The 17,025-nt window shown below is 48.1% G+C and overlaps 1 protein-coding gene across 2 annotated transcripts in view; it reads left to right on the forward strand.

Annotated features, from left to right (window-relative positions):
- Nucleotides 1-4,534: 4,534 nt before the first annotated feature.
- CUL1 (cullin 1) overlaps nucleotides 4,535-17,025 on the forward strand; it is a 105,282-nt gene continuing 92,791 nt past the window's right edge. The window contains exon 1 of one of the 2 annotated variants that reach the window (XM_047843781.1): nucleotides 4,535-4,699. The gene's annotated coding sequence lies outside the window, so the exon portion shown is untranslated. Of the gene's footprint in view, nucleotides 4,700-4,823; nucleotides 4,974-17,025 lie in introns of those variants that run through there. The other variant, XM_047843773.1, reaches the window with a different exon arrangement.

Raw genomic sequence — 17,025 nt, forward strand, 5'->3', positions numbered from 1 at the left:
GCTTTTGCTTAAGCTCCTCTCCCCAAAACCTCTGGCCTCAAGGCCTTCGGCCCTGCTGCAAGGTGCTCATTGTTTCTCGAATCCTGATTTGCCCAAAGCTTTCCCTTCTTGAGGTGCTACTGACTGATCCGTGTTAGAAAAAAAAAAAAAAAAAAAGCAAACTGATTGAAGTAGTTAATCCTTACGTGCGAATGACTCTTAGAGCTATTTAAGTCTTTAAGAGCCGGATCCCACAAATCTCTGGTGGACTTACAGGTAATAAAAAACAAGGCCTTTGTGTATTTGTTTATATAGGTCATTTATAAGTCAGGAGTTGAGAAGGCGGGGCTACCTCTCCGATGTTTCCCATTCAGACTTATTTAGTTTGCCGCCTGGGTCAGTAAATTTCTGCTTCTCGATTTATATACACTTACATTTAGCATCTTTTCTCATGAATTACAGTAGTAGAGGATTTAAAAATATGCTTCTTCGAGGATGTATGACTTGTTGTCCTCAGTGGAAGAAATGTTGGTATCATTCCATCTCTTTCCTGCTTCCTTTGAAAACTGAGCTGGTTGAAGCTGTATAGTAGTTATAGCACGTGTGTAGTTATTTTTCTAAGAGGAACCGGTATTTCCAAAAAAAAAAAAAAAAATCACACATCATATACATCTCACGATTTGGGTTAAATGAACGAATTTCGTTGAAAACTGTTTACTTGGCTCCTCTGCCTTAAAATACGCTCTTTCAAAATAAGACTTATTGTAATATGTCCTAATGCTAATACCAGAAGTTTTAAGGTCATACAATTTGACACGTTAGTGTTAGATCAGTGGTTCCCAAACTCAAGTCACCAGATTAGCTCTGGGCAATTCTTTCTTTTTTCTCTTTGTCGTCATCATCAGCATCATCGGTTATGTTTATTAAGTACGTAATTTACAACAACCTCCTATGAGAACATTTATCACCGCCTTTTCATAGATGAAGAAACTGAGGCACAGAGAGATTAAGTAACCTGCTCAAAGTCACCCACATCATAAGTAGTAAAGCCAGGATATAAACAACCTCTGGCAGTTTCAAATTCCCTCCCTGCCCCTGCCCACCCAATTTGGACTCAGTCGATCTGGAAGGAGCCCTAAAATCAGTATTCAAGTCCCCAGGTGATTCTGAAGCAAAGGCAGTTTGGGGAACCATCCCATTAAGTGAACTTACTTTGCACTGGATGGCTAATTCCTTACGCATGTCTTAGCAATAATAGCTCATATGGCTAGTCCGGTGGCGCGGTACCCTTTCATTGGATCAGTAAACATCTATGTTTGAATATTCTTCAGTGTTCTTTAGGGACAATGCTGAGGGGCCTAGTGAACTTTAAGAAATACTGCATGACCCAAGGCACAGACCATCTAGTTTAAAGGCACTTGTGAGAAGTTGGCCATTAGGAAGAGATCACAAAAGCCTGGGTAGAAGGTGCAAGGCAGGGTTCCTAGAAGGGGATGTGAGCTCAAAATGGGAGCAGGGTTTGCAAACGTACGAAAGGAAGAGGGAAATTTTTCTGTTCAAGGAGGAAGCAAGCACTCAGAAATAGTGCTTTAAGGCTGGTATTTATGGGCCAACAAATAGGCCCAACAAGACTGGATGCAGTTAGGACTTCCTTTTGGGAGGTGGCTGGAAATACATTTGGAAAAGTAAGTTAGGACAAGATTCTGGTGAACCTTAAGTGCCAGGTCAGAGCAACCCTATGAACAACGGAGGGCGGCAAGGGTGTGTATTAAAAAGTTTGAAAGGACAAAATACGAGGGCAAAGCTATCAGCCGGGAAAGAACAATCTGCAGCCAGTCACTGCGCAGGCTGGAAGGAGAGAGAAGAGATCAGAACCAGGAAAATGAGGTTGAAGGAACATTCTAGCGTGGGAAAATATCTTAGAGAAAGAGTGGATACACATGGACCGGGGAGTCACTGGATCGGGTTATGCCATTGACCAAGCTGAGTGATTTGGAGCAAATTGCCTACTTTCTAAGTCCTGGGCTTCTTCGCTGGAAGATGGGTATGATTATGATAATTCCTGCTCTCACAGACTGAGCGAAAATAGACAAAAGATTTCTCTAGGATGGTGCCCGGGATGGTGAGAGGTCAGAATTTTGAGTTTTCAGGCCCCTGTGACTTAGAAAATGGAAGACATTTTATGGAAGACAAGGAAAGAAAGGGAACCAATACTTGGTGTTTCAAGAATCATGCAGGAATTATAAACGCATTACCCTTCACAACAACCGTAGGAGGTAAGTATTTTTATCCCCATTTAACAATTGGCTTAACTAGAGGAAAAGAGAGTCGTTTGGGTATATAAATCAGGGTCTGCCTGAATCGAAAACTTGGGCTCTTTGAACTTCATCGTATGGCTTTAGATTTGTAAAGTTCTATTTTATTTCACTGGTTTATACCTAATGTTCTAGTCCGAGACTATTTTGAGGTTTGATTCTGACATCTAGCCAGGCAATCATCCCTCTAAACTTTGTGTCATCTGAAAGGCGGCCATCAATTTTGCTGAGATGGGGGAGAAAGTTGGAGGAAGGATTTTTTGGAGTGGAAGGAGAGTAGACGCCCTTGATCTATTAGGTATAAGTCAAGGTTACCCGCCTCAAGTAGATGTGTAGACGCAGCCTGGTCGTAAAGTGGCTATAAAAGCCAATGGAATAGTTTAACCGGCTAAGAATGATAGCGCAGGTGGGTGGCAAGTAAACGATACAAGCCAGTTAACCACCAGGCACTGAGGCAGGGAGAAGTAGAGAGGGTGGTGTAGGTGGATGAAATACTTCCACCAAAGAAAAGTAGAAAATGGGAAAAACAAACAGTAAAGGGAGAGTTGGCTGGTATACTAGTGGTGGGAGGTCAAAGACAAGGAGAACATGCTGAATGCTAACATTGAAGAACACAGGTTAGGAAGATGGAAATGAGATAGACCGTCGGAGGAGGAAAGCACAGGCTCCAGTAAGGGGAAGAAATGATGATATCAAAGAAGCCGTATAGGTATAGTGGAAACCATCCTCCACAGGGTCAAGCCTCCCAGTTTTAGCGTCCATCTTAGGCAGGCCCATAAAAAGTTGTTAAATACATCTAAGTGTTCTTTTGATGGGGTAATCTACTTATTTTATTATTTTTAAATGCTTATTTATTTTGAGAAAGAGTGCAAGTGGGGGGAGGGGCAGAGGGAGGGAGACGGTGAATCCCAAGCTGGTGCTGCCCTGAGAGAGCAGAGCCCAATGCGGGGCTTGAACCCACAAACCGGGAGATCATGACCTGAACGGAAGTGGCACACTTAACCAACCGAGCCACCCAGGCGCCCCTATGGATACAATACTTCTGAAGGTACTTAGATGTTGACAGAAGACCACATTTCGAATAGAGGGAGCCACGCGTTACCAGTGGGATACTTCTAAGAAAAACCCATGTTACTCAGGACAAACTGTGGACTCTGAGGGGCAGCTTTTGCTTGGGGCCTAGGATTTCCACCCCAAGGGGGTCCTAGAATCTCCGTCCTGTTTTGGTTTGAAGCAAAACGGGAAGTGACATGCGCCCGCATCTTTCGCCCAGCTGGGATCATTGGAAATCCTTTCTTGGTCATGGAATCAGCCGGCTCTCTGGTATGTTGGGAACCGTGATATTGAAGCAGGAGCCCCTCACTGAGCCCAAGTCCATGCTTTCTCCACCCTCTCTCAGCAGAGGAAGCCCAGGGGCTCTTGGTGCTCCAAAAATTAGCGTTTAGCGTGTTTCAAGTGCCCAAGTGACAGTTAATCCCGACTGAATGCCATTAACGACTCCGGGTTACACCTGAAAACAGTATTTTTTTAGTCGCCTCACCCCATCCCCACCTGTCAATCCTTATTCTGTTCTCGACTGGCCCCCCACCCAGATTAATGATAAGGTGATTGTCCGTCGTTTGCCAAACGAGACTTGGTCAAAGAGTTGACCTAGGGGAGCCTCGCTAGCTTTTCCTCTGGAAACGATTTTAAAGAGAGACGCACACACCGAGAAGCGCAGGCTTTCAGGCGCTGCGGGCCACGGCCTGCGGGGGCAGAGGGGCTCGAGAACCCACGACACGTTTCTCTGAAGCCTGTGCCCGGTTTTCGGGGCCTCTTGCCCGGCCCGGACTTGCTCGACGGCCCGTCGGGGATGTTGCGGTGGGGGGGGGGGGGGGGGGGGGCGTCTTCTTAACCAGGTGTCGTGGCGGTGGTGTTTCCATGCTGGTTCGGGGCGTTGTGTGGTGTGTGCGCGCACAGCGGAGGGGCGGGCGGAGGTGCAAGACCCTCTCTTCCAGGGTGTTCTGGGGCGGTTGCTCCGGTGCCCCCAACCTAAAAAAGGTGACCCCCTCCTCGCGAGGTCCGAAGTGGCGGGAAGCCGGGTCCTCAGAGGCTCCCGAGGGCGAGGGAGGCTCTAAAACCCGGAGGAGGAGCCGGTGCGCGGGGCCGGGGAGGGCGCGGGCGCCCAGGGGAAGGGGCCGCGGGCTTTCAGGTAGAAACACGCTCCCGCTCGCGGGGCCCCGGCCGGCGCGGGGGGCGACCCCGGGGCAGTGGCCGCGCCGGGCGGGAGGTTTCCGGGCCCCTCCCGCGCCTCGGGCTTGTGGGGAGATGGCGGCGACGGTTTCCCGGCTCCCCCGCCCCGGACGCCGATGGCGGTGCGTTCCGGCCCTCCCCCACCAGCTTCTCCCCCACGGTAGCCGGAGCCGGTGAGGCCGGGAGGGCGGGGAGCCGAGGACGAAAGGCGAGAGGGCGGAGGTTGCGTGGTGCAGGCGGCGGGAGGAGGGCCGGCGGGCGGGCGGGCAGGGGAGGAGGAGGAGGAGGAGGAGGCGGGAGCCGTGTCGCACGCAGCTCCAGGCGGGGCAGCCCCGGCGGCTGAGGGACGCAGCCAGACCTTGGCGGGACGGGGATTTAACCGGGGCCCGGGCTCAGCGACCAGGTGGAGACGTCGCCCGAGCCATTTAGGCACCAAGGGAAATGAGGGTGAGTGGCGGCGGCGCCGGGGCCGAGGGGAGGCGGCGGCGGCGGCGGCGCAGGCCCGGGCCGGAGCCGCGGTGTCGCAGTGACTGGGGCCGCGGCGGCCGAGCCCAGGCGCCCGGCGAGGCCTGAGCCGCCGAGCCGAGCCGCAGCGGGGCGGAATGGCGGCCGGGCCCGGGGACTCGTGGGCGGAGGACGCTGGGGCGGGAGGGGAAGCGAGCGGGGCCCGGCCCTGAGTCACCCCGGCCGGCTCGGGCCTGGCCGGGCCGCGGCCCCGGACGCGGGCTCCGAGCGACCAGGCCTGGACTACGCACTGGAGGGGGGAGCCGGGGCGGGGGGGGGAGGAAAAAAAAAAAAAACCCGATTCATCGCACCCGAGGCGGCGGCCTGGTGGCGCCGGCCTCTCTCCTGGCCGCGACCGGCCTCGGGCTGCGGGGCTGGGCGGGCGAGCGAACGGCTCGGGGCAGCCCGGGCGTGCGCGCCTCGCCCCCCCTCGGCCCCTTTCGTACGGCGACCCCGCGGGGCGCCGCGGCTGGTGCCCTTCCCCCCCCCCCCCCCCCCCCCCCTCGGGACCGCTAGTCCCCCGTGCGGCGCTTTTCCCCCCGACTCGTGCTCTCAGGAAAGTACTGGGCTCGCGCGCAGAAGGAGCCGCGGAGCCGGGCTGTGCTTTCCGGTTCCCCGCCCGCAGGCTCTCCGGCTCCCCGCCTGCATTGTTGCGACTGTGCAGGACGCTGTTATCGGGTCACAGTCGCCCCTTTGCCCCGTTCTCTCGGGGGAGCGGACCGGGGAGGGGCCCAGGGATGCGAGTGCGGCGGCCGAACGGGAAGGAGCCCCCCTCCCCCCGCCCCGGTGCCCGCGAGTCGGGCCGGGCCTCGGCGCGCCCCCGGCCCTGCGCCCGGCGGGAGCGCGCGCTGACCCTGCAGGTAACCCGGGGCGCCGGCGGCCGGCGTGGGGCGGGGTCGCCGGCAGCCTGGTTCCGCCACCTGTGCCGCGTTGGGGTCCCTGGACGGAACGGCTGAGAGAGAGGGAGTTGCTTTAGGAACATTCCTTGAGACCGATCCCCAAAGTTAAGGGTTTTCTCTCTTTAGCGAGCTCTTTGCCAAAACCGGGATTCTCTTTTCCGATTGGATCGCTGTTGTTGCTTTTAGTTCGTAGCTGGCGTTAGTGGTAAGTGTGCAAATACGGAATTGCAGTTAAGTTATTTATGTGCTGTGTGTAGTTGCCCGTCCCCGAAGTGGCATTAAAACAGCCAAAGTTAGGAGTGGAGTAAATGGTCACGCTGTTTTTGAAATGCACTTATTCCTAGTGGCAGAAGGGGAACTAAATTCACTTTTTAAACTTTAAGCCCTGAGTTTTTAGGACCTAAACTGTGTGCAGTTTTAAGTTTAAAACCTCTTTTTGTGGCCACGTTGCCTACCTGATTTCCTGAGATCCTGGAGAATTTATTATGGCTTGTGTAGCAAACTAGGAAATGTTTGAAAAGCAAAACCAGTTTTGTCAGGGAATTTGGGGGGTCGGATAGGAGATTTCTTTGTTTAAAAAGGTTCTTGGATATTAGAATTTTTTGTGTTTTTTTGTTTGTTTGTTTTTTTTACTTGGCAGTGCTGTTTGTTGCTTTCCCTGGTAAGAGGAATCGCATTTCCAATTCCAAAGCACACAAACTTTAACCCTAGGATGCCCATTTGGGGGGGTTTCTGGAGAGTGCTCATTAAGTTTGAGACGGGTGGCTGAATTACTCACTGAAAATATTAAGCTTTTTTTTTTCCGTGGTTGGCGCCATCTTTTAAAAACAATTTTGCCAAAAAAGAAAAACACGGTAGCTAGCCTAGTATTTGAATTTCTCATGCCTCCCCTCCGAGCCACATGCTCAGCTCTTTGCAGCAGTGTCTCCCAGTCCTAATGTCTGGGAGACCACATCAGGAGGCCGAAGGGACACACGAATGCCTCAGCTGATTCTGCAGTTTCCTTCCACCTTAATTAACAGCCCCTAAGACTCCTTTGCCTCTTGCTGAGTATCCACGAGGTAAGTAACTTAGTGTTGATTGTCATTACAGCCTTCACACTTTTCAGACTATGAAGTCCTTGAAGGCAAGGGATATGCCTTATTTGTGCACCCCCACGATAGGATAGACCTCGGCCGTGGGTACCTCAGTTGTTTTTTGAATCAATAAATCCAGAACAGTTCTGATCCCCGGGCTGTGGCCACTTCTGATGGGGGCTGCAGAAAGCACTGCGCTTGTGCTGGTAGGAATGCAAATTTCATTACAATTGCTGTTAGCCCAGGATCCAATACAGTGCCCCAAAGGAAAAATGCCCGGGTTTTCTTTGTGGAAATCCAGGAAAGTGTTAAGAAAACAAGTGGCAAAACTTTAATTAGCATTTTTCCCCCCTTCAGAACTAGTTTTAAGGTGCAGCTTTACAGTTTTAAAAAAACTTTTTCTTTATTTATCAATTGATCGATTGCAACAAGATTGAAGTATTTTCCGCCAGCTTAAGTATTTGCAGCCTTGCCTTTGAAATGAAATCCCTTGGGAGCTGAGGCCCTTCCCTGTTGAAGAGGTGAGGTGCGCCCAGCGGAGGTACTGGAGTCTTATGTGACCTCACCTCTCGGAAAGGCCATTCTTTCCTTGAGGCCCTTTTTTGTTTGTTTTTTTGGTTTTTGTTTCTGTTTTAAGAAACTCCCTCCTAGTATCCCCAGGAGGCACAGTGGGCCTTTCTTTCAGCATGGAAAATTAAAATGAAGGTACTTGAATTTTTTTTATATTCATTTTTGAGAGACTGAGACAGAGGGTGAGGAAGGGAGGGGCAGAGAGAGGGAGACACAGAATCCGAAGCACCCCCCCCCTCACAAACCACAAGATCATGACCTAAACCGAAGTCAGATGCTCAACTGACTGAGCCAGCCAGGTGTCCCAAAATGAAGGTACTTTAAATTGAGGGGCTGTTACTTGCCATTCTTCAAGTTAAAAATCAGGGCCCCGGGCGCCTGGGTGGCGTAGTCGGTTAAGCGTCCGACTTCAGCTAGGTCACGATCTCGCGGTCCGTGAGTTCGAGCCCCGCGTCGGGCTCTGGGCTGATGGTTCGGAGCCTGGAGCCTGTTTCCGATTCTGTGTCTCCCTCTCTCTCTGCCCCTCCCCCGTTCATGCTCTGTCTCTCTGTGTCCCAAAAATAAATAAAAAACGTTGAAAAAAAAATTTTTTTTTAAATAAAAAAAAATGAGGGCCCCCAGAAACTTAGGAATGTATTTGTGTTTTTCTTCTTTGCTGTTTCAGCCCCACATAGTTGCCAAAGCCCCCGATCTTCAGCAGTAGAGTCAATCTGGAATATGAGGTCTTCAGGGGAGCATTGGCTTATTTCGAACTTCTCATTGAGATGTACCTAGAGAAAAGAGTGTCCCATTTTTAAGGGCCAATTCTGGGTTCACCTTGCTCTTTTTCCTGATACCTGGTACTTTGTCAGTAAAGTGGTCTTTTGTTTTTCAAAACTGAGGGGCCAACATTAAATGAAGAGTAAATGAAATTTGGAAGGAAGGCCCTTATGTTTATTAATAAGGACTTTCAGCTCCCTGTTTATAACACGTATGTTTAATCATGCTTTAAACAGAATTATGATGCCTAATGATGTTAAGGTTTTTTATTCACACAGATATTTTCCCACCATATGTATGTTATTTATTCACTTATGTTTGCCGAGGACGTTTTGCATAGAACATTTTGCTTGGTAGAGAAGACCTGGGGTCTGATTCCAGCTTAACTTTGCTGGGCCTGTATTTCCTTATTTGTAAAATAAGATGGTTTTTAATTGATACTATTTTAAGACTTCCTTAGGCCTTCAAAGTGTGTGGATGCCATGGGAATGTCACAGCTTTTAACAGCATTTGAAAAACTGTCCTCTAAAGCATACTCTTACTCATGTGTGAAAAACAGACTTGTGAAACCTCAGTTTGATAGTCATTTAAATTTTTTCCTTTGGGCAACTTGGATCAAGTAAGCAGAGTCCCCTCACTGGCTTCCACTCCCTGCTCCAGCAACACTATGGCCGTTTCCCCGTGCTGGCCTTTTGTCCCCTGCTTTTGCTCGAGCTTCCCCTCTGCCACCTGACGGACTTCTGCTCCTTCAAAATGGTTCCACTTAGGCCCTGACCTCTTGTCCCATCCCATCCAGGGCTAGGAGTCCCCCGCGCTCCTCCTCCCCCCCCCCTTCGCCATCCCATGAGGCCTGGCCTGGGTCCCTGTCCCAGCAATTTACCCTCTGATTGGACTGGGTGGTTTCTCCCCCTAGATGGACCTCCGTCAGGGCTGGGAACGTATGCCATCCATCTGTCCCCTGTACCTAGCACCCTGCCTGTGTCTACATTCATTTAACTCCTACTGTGTTCAAGAACAGACTCCCTCCCACCTGGAATTTTTACCAGACTTCATAAAGTGTGGGTACCGCTGCCTAATCTACCTTACAGCATAGAGCTAAAGAAACTGAGGCTCTGAGTACGGAAGGTCAGACCTAGTAGGTGGTGAAGCCTAGGACGAGGCGGAGAGACTCCGGAGCTCAGGACTGCAGACAGCTGCTTCCTGAGTGTTTTCTATGAAAGAGAAGAGATCAGAATGGAAGTGCCTTAAAGATTGATAACCCATCACGACAACCGAATTCATTGTGCAGAACTCTGCTTGACCGCCAAGAATGCTTATTCTTCTTGGTCTTTCAGCAACTGGTGGACACAGAAGGAGAGTCATTAGGCACTAATGGGATAGAAGTGAACAGTTCAGGGGGCACCTGGGTGGCCCAGTTGGTCAAGCGTCTGACTTCGGTCAGGTCATGAACTCATGCCGAGTTCAAGTCCTGCATCCGGCTCTCTGCTATCAGCACAGAGCCTGCTTCAGATCCTCGATCTCCCTCTTTTGCACACCGTCTCTCAAAAAAATAAAAAGAAAGAAATGAACAGTTCTGGAACTTCAGGACTGTTAAATTGGGTGTGATTCGTTGGCCTTGCAAAAACGTATAAAACCATTTTAAGACTGTTCAGATCTAACAAGTTGTGATTTTTAAAAAGGCCTGTGTCAGAAAGTATTTTGGAAGACCTAGAATGAATGTGTGCAGCCATTTAAAATCTTGTGTGCATGAAGTGTGTAGGCGCTGGTGAAAATATTTAAAGTAGTGCAAACTGGTTGTAATTCTAGGGTGGTGAACTCGTGTGCTTTTTAATGTCTTCCCAAAAAATGTTTTCAGAAACAATAGATAGAAAAATTTTTTAAGAAACCAAATGATCTTAAGATGGCGAAAGCCTCTCCCAGCACACTACTGAAAGTAGGAACTGTAAGGGAAAACAATTCCTGTAAAGGAAAAAATCAGAATAAGTAAGTTTCTGGATGTTAAAATGCCAGAAACAGAAGGACACATGGCAAACAGAGAGATATTATAAACTTACAAGCAATTTAACTTTCCTTACAGAAAGAGGACTTGTAAACCAATAGGATAGAGAAGGCACCTTCCTCTGCCATGGGGAAAAAAAAACAAACAAAAAAAAAAACCACGTCAACTAGTACTTTCTAAAAGAAGGAGCAGGAAACACGAAAGTTTCAGCTCCACCAGCAGTACTCCTAGAAATGCCAATCAGGGAGACCCTGTTCTTAAAAATTTTGGCATAGAAGAAAAAATAAACTGCTTCAGGTGAGGATATGGAGAAACGAGCCCACTCGTGCGTTACTAGAAAGAGTAATTTAGTATGACTTTTCCGAGAGAAATCTGTTGACACAAGCTTACAAACTATGTATGCCCTTTGAAATCACTCACTCTAAAATTTAAGAGCGGAAATGATGAATAGATTGATGCTCTCATGAGGACACTTATTTAACACCATCATTTGAGCGTTTGTTTTCAGTGTTTTGCTGTTAAGGACAATTATTTCATCATTTTTAAATAACTTTGCATTTCTGTAATTCTGTATTAGTGATTATTCACTGAGCATCAAGTGACAGAAACATGCTATAAAACCATTTGTAGGGGCGCCTGAGTGGCTCAGTTAAGCGTCCGACTTCGGCTCAGGTCACGATCTCATGGTCCGTGAGTTTGAGCCCCGCGTCGGGCTCTGTGCTGACAGCTCAGAGCCTGGAGCCTGTTTCGGATTCTGTGTCTCCCTCTCTCTCTGACCCTCCTCCGTTCATGCTCTGTCTCTCTCTGTCTCAAAAATAAGTAAACGTTAAAAAGAAAACAACCATTTGTAATGTCTAAAATTTTAGGGTTGTGGTATGTGAGTACATACCTTAAATAAAAAGATGACAAACCAAAAAGTCATAGTGATGATCTCTGAGCAGTGGATTTATGGGCTATTTTTAGTTTAGTTTTTCTGGTTTTCATTTTTTCCTCCCGTTTTCTACAGTGCACGTGTATGTATAATACAGTGGATTAATTTGTAAAAACGACCACAGAAAGAACAGTGGAGCTGGTGGGTCTCCTTGGAGCGAGGCGGTTCTGCTTGGTTTTGCGTGGAAATGGCCTTGGTGCTGGCTTTGCGCGCCGGCGTGCTGTCACTGACGGTTCGGTGTGTGCGGGGAGGGCTGCCCGATTTCCCGTTCTTTCCCCCACACCTTCATCCTTCAGCTACTTCAGGTCCCCTCACGGTTCCTGATCTCCCTGAAACCACCTTAATCTCATGAAACTCATAATTTTGAGATTTTAGTAAATTCTCACACTGGATTCATTACTGACCGATTGTCTTCGGTGTGGAAGCTTCCTTTTCTTGGTGATGCTGTGAGCTTCCTATCCTTTTTTGCTGACTTCATAACTCCTAGTAATAGGTGCAGTTTTAAGTTGAGTGTGTATTCTAAATGACACAAATGAGGAATGCAGTTGGACTTAGGAGAAAAGCGGTACATCGAGGAAACATGGCACCAAATGCCAGGACTCAAATGCCTTTACTATGTAGGTGTTAGTTAACCATGTCGTGACTGAAGTAGTTAAGTGTGCCTGAGAAGCAGCCGGAAGTCAGGACGTGGGGGAAAGGCCAGAGCCCGAACCTCCCTCCCTGCTGGATGGAAGGAGGCCTGCCTTCCTTCCGGCCCAGAGTCCAGTTGTGCCGGACCGGAGAGAAGTCGAGTGCTTCACCACCTGCGGGAGGGTGGAGAAGAGGAAGTCCCAGAGTGGTGTTTTCTGACTTCCACCATGTGAAACATTCAAAATCCAGGAGGTTTCCTTGTGGGTTCATCTTAGGTGTAGTAGCACCACTTTTTACTCAGCGCCAGAGACCAGGCTAAACCCTCGTTGGTGACTTTGGAGCTGCTCTCCCTTGGCTTTCTGCTCCTTGGAAATGCCTCACTTGGGACGGAAGCCTCTCCTCCACCTTCCTGGTTGGTGGTGAACTTGGACGCAGTGCCGGGACATTTGACCCGTGTTCAGAGACTCCCCCGGTTAGCGTCTGCTATTTGACACAGTGAAGAAAGAGCACCAACAGGGGCCTCAAAAGACACAAAGGCGGGGTCGGGGGGAGGCTTAGTGATGCGGTGGATACTCAGCCTGTTGAGCAATTTGCCCAGTCTTCCCTTCAGTGCTACTTTGTAAATGTTCTGTGTGTTGGTGACTTTGCCGCGAACGGGTTGTTTTTTGATGTCTGTAGGTGAGCTGGGGCATTCCTCTGGCGAGGCGTGTCATACAGTCAGCTTGATATTGTGAAGCTTCGTTTGCTTTTGTGGGGTTTTGGGGCGTCACTTTTATCACGAAGGTGTTCCACTTTACACGTTTACTGCATTTTCACTGTTGTCATTTGGAGCCGTAATTGTCCATCTGTGTTCTGTGACATGTAAGTGACGGGGGTGAGAGAGAAGATCTGTGAATAAATAAATTTAGGAAATACTTGGTTGCACACTGAGGGACCTTTGACATGTTAGTATATGTTGCTCTTGTCACAGGGAGACCTAGATCTTCCAGGGGATATATGTCTTCCAGGGTGTGTATGTCTGTGTGTCCGTATAAGGTGGACCCTTAATACAGCCTTTGAGGGAAGAAAACCTTTCTACCATATTAAAGAATGTATTTTGTTTTGTAGAGCACACTGATTTTAGACTCATAGGTGACAACATGCCTTGAAGTAGCAAGTGGTCTCAGTAAATCGACGTGTTCATTTTTGTTGTGTCTTTGGCAAGCACCGATAATGGAGTCTGGAGGCCCTTGTGTGCTTGGGAGCACTGTGTGCGAGGTGCCGTAGAGCCTGGGATCCTGACGAATACGGTTAGGTGTGGAGTTGTCTAGAAGCGATTTCTGCTTCACTTTATTCCGTGTCTGAATCCTAAATGCTCTTACAGGAAGTATCTTAAAACAATTTTTTTAAGCACATGGATTAGCATTAATTTATAGTCAGTGCTGAGGAACACCAACACAGTCAAAGCGTGCGTCACCCGACGTTTTCTTGGTGGGGTCCTGCTAAAAGTACTTTTTAAACCTGGAAAATACTGGTTTATGGCATTCACTACAAAGATAGGTCAAAAATTTTTTTCTTTATAACTTGAAACTGCCTGGACTGGAAATTTCAGTCCGTTGAAAATCAGAAGTGGTGTCCCTTTACGCCTTGGATTCTTCCCTGCTCTCTCCCATGGGTTCTCCTGCATTTCAAGCTCGGTGGTTTCCAGAGTGTGAACAGTGTTCTCAGGAGGTGTTAGGCCGGATTAGTTTGGGAAGCATAACCAGGTCTGTTTTCTGGAGCATTTTGGCCTTTTCAAGGAGGGAATTTAACAGGCAGTGATTCCGAAAGTTTTCAGCCAGTTCGCCCTTTTTTTTTTTTTTTTTGCTTGAAAGATCTCTTGACATTAGCTTCTGCGGAGAATATGTTGCTCTTCTAGTTGTATCTTTTCTTTTAGTGGACGTTCAGGAGCTCTCTCCTGACTTGATTCTCTGTTCCAGTTTATTTTGCTGTGGGGCTTCCCGGTTTTGCTTCCGCGGAGGTAGTTGTGATGCTTCTAACCGTTGGCTCACTGGCTCCTGCCGAGCTCCATCCACACTGACCTCCCGACCCGTCCTGCCCCAGGCGACTCCCGTCTGGCTCCCTGCACCCCTCCCTGCCCCGGGCCCAACTTCTCTCTCGCTAGCCGCCTAGCAGAGACTCCATATTCCGTGAGCCAGCTACCCAGTTCTTCCTCCACAATGCTGTGTACTCGCACCTTCCTTTTTGGTTCCGGTGCCGGCTTCGTGACCTCCTCGCGCTGCCGCACCTGTGTTCAGGCTCAGCCGCGCGTCCCGCGACGAGAGCCTGCCCCCAGTGCGGCTGGGAGTCCCCGTGGTTTCGTGGATTGGGCTCTGCTTGCGGTTCTCGAGCGTCCTCCCGCTTGCAATCCCCCCCGCTCCCCGGAAGCTCAGAAAAACCCTGCGGCCCCGCGCTGGGTGCAGAGCCGCAGGCCACCCGCCTCCCCGCTCCCGGCTCCCCGACGGGCTCCTAGACGGCGGGCACCAGGGGCGTGTAGGGCCGGCCCGATGCTTCTGGAACACAACTTAATGGCATTCCAGTAAATCAGACCGGTTTGTAAGAGTTCTGTTAACTTTGAGATTTTACCTATGATGTAGACATTTTCTTCTGATGAGCTGATTTTTAGAAAATGTCTGTGGTTGAAGGATTCACAGACTGTTAACCAACAAACCATGGCGCGCTAAAATTTCCTTGTGAACGTTTGGGTGTGGTGTAAGGTAAACGTCCGACCTGTTGCTTTGTTGGTAGATGTATTAGGTGAGTGTGCGTGTTTGTACGTAGGACAGTAGATTCCCGTAATAGTTGTAGTGAAAAGCAATTTTAAAACATTCAGATGACTGTCTTGGCAGCAATGAATGGAACTGCAGTTTCACATTAAAAAAAGGATTTTTTTTTTTTTTTTTTTTAACGTGGAGGAGAGGGTTTTGAGGTATTGAAGGCCTAGTATAGACTTAAGTGAACACATACTCTGTGTCCAGTTTGGAAAAAATTGCTCCTAAAATGTGCTGCTTTCTACAGTTATTGCATTTATACCTTGCATAAGTTGGTTTCTGTACAAAGTGTTGATGTGTAAGTTTTATCTTAGAAAATTGAGTTGTTTGTGAAGCTCAGGCCCTCTGAAATGTCCTTTTTTATACATGTGTTTTCCCCCCTTACAGAACCACGAGGGGATCTGGATTTTGTGATTTTGGTGTTCTTTAAAAAATACTCATTTTCAACTGGAAACATGGCTTGATGGTTTTCAAAATAAGCTATTTGATGCATAAGCTTGAAAGCTTTGCTTGAGAAAGAAAAACGTAAGTTAATGAAGTACATTATGTGAAATCAAGAATGTTGGCGGACATTTCTTTGAGGCCTCCCACGTTAGACTTGAGTTTGACAATAAAGACATTAGTACTTCCCCAGTCAAAACTAGTGTGTTGATAGAAATCATGGGGCTCCTGGGTGGCTCAGTTGGTTAGGCATCCAAATTCGGCTCAGGTCATGATCTCACGGTTCACTGGTTCGAGGCCTGCGTCAGGTTCTGTGCTGAGCTCAGAGCCTGCAGCCTGCTTCAGATTCTGTCTCTTTCTGTCCCTTCCCCGCTCGTTCGTGTTTCTTTCTCTCTCTCTCTCAAAAATAAACAAAACATTAAAAAAATTTAAAATATCAGTCACAGTCTTAATATGTAGAATGTTCTTTATGCGTATTTATGTGTGGGGTTTAATTATTGTAGAGGTGCGAAAGAGCCACTTTTCTGTTTCTTATTCTGCCTCTAAACAGTAACCTAAAAATCACCAGTATCATAGTGACTACAAAAACCAGTTGTGTACCCTGAGAAAAATTCACTACAAATTTTTGCAACTAGAACTGTCTTGATTAGGAGCGGTTCCATTTTTTTTTTTTTAATTTTTTTTTTTTTAACATTTATTTATTTTTGAGACAGAGAGAGACAGAGCATGAACGGGGGAGGGTCAGAGAGAGAGGGAGACACAGAATCTGAAACAGGCTCCAGGCTCTGAGCAGTCAGCACAGAGCCTGACGCGGGGCTCGAACTCACATACCGCGAGATCGTGACCTGAGCCGAAGTCGGACGCCCAACCGACTGAGCCACCCAGGCGCCCCCCATTTTTTTTTTTTTAAGGTAAAAATACTAAGTGTAAATCTGTTTCAGAATCCTCTTAGGGGTAGCTGATGTTATGGGTTTACCACATTTTTTCCTTTGTTATACATATGGCAGGTTGTTCTGACTCTTCGTGGGGAGCAAGATTAAAAAACAACAACAAAAAGCAACCCTCACCTGCCTTCAAGAAAAAAAAAAACCCTCTGTTACTGAAGGTCATCATCAAATGGCACGTTTTCTGTGACCTCAGATGATTTACTCAGATAATTGAGAGACTGGATTTATAATCTAAATACATTTGATTGACTCAAAGCCCAGGTTCAATACACGTATATTCTGTATCACTCACATAGCTTTTCCCCAGTATTTATAATGTCAGAAGACATAAGTACTTGATGTTGTAATAGCTACTAAGGACTTTCTCAACAAGCTGGTATTTTTCGGGGCAGTGACTGAACATGTACACAGAAGGGGGTGCAGGTCTGACAGGTGGTTCCACAGGAGCAGTAGGTGAAATCAAGCTCCTGGAAACCCTGGGAATCAAGACCCTCGTCCAGGGGCACCTGGGTGGCTCAGTCAGTTAAGCGACCAACTCTTGATTTCAGCTCAGATCATGATTTCACAGTTGTGGGATCCAGCCCCGTGGGATAGTCTCTCTCTCTCTCTCTCTCTCTTTTTTCTCTGTCGTTCTCTCAAAATAAATAAAGACTATTGTCCACGCACCAGAAACATTTCAGCTAAAGGAAGGTGATTCTTGATTTCTCTTGGTGTCTTCAGTAGGGTGAATACATTTTTAGAATGTATTCAAATCAAAATGTAAAAACTCTACCTCTACATCAGATAGAGTGTTGAGGTAGGACTGTGTGTCCTTTTTAAACCAATTTGTAGCGAAATGAGAAGTGTCTTTCAAAGTTCACCTAGCTCAGGGCAGTTGCTGACCAGAATTTTTGACTCAGGGTTGATGGTTTGAGTAGCCGCGGCGAGTGAAGCAATGAAAAGGCTTGAGAAAAC

This window comes from Prionailurus viverrinus, chromosome A2 (assembly GCF_022837055.1).
Source record: "Prionailurus viverrinus isolate Anna chromosome A2, UM_Priviv_1.0, whole genome shotgun sequence".
Classification (NCBI taxonomy): domain Eukaryota; kingdom Metazoa; phylum Chordata; class Mammalia; order Carnivora; family Felidae; genus Prionailurus; species Prionailurus viverrinus.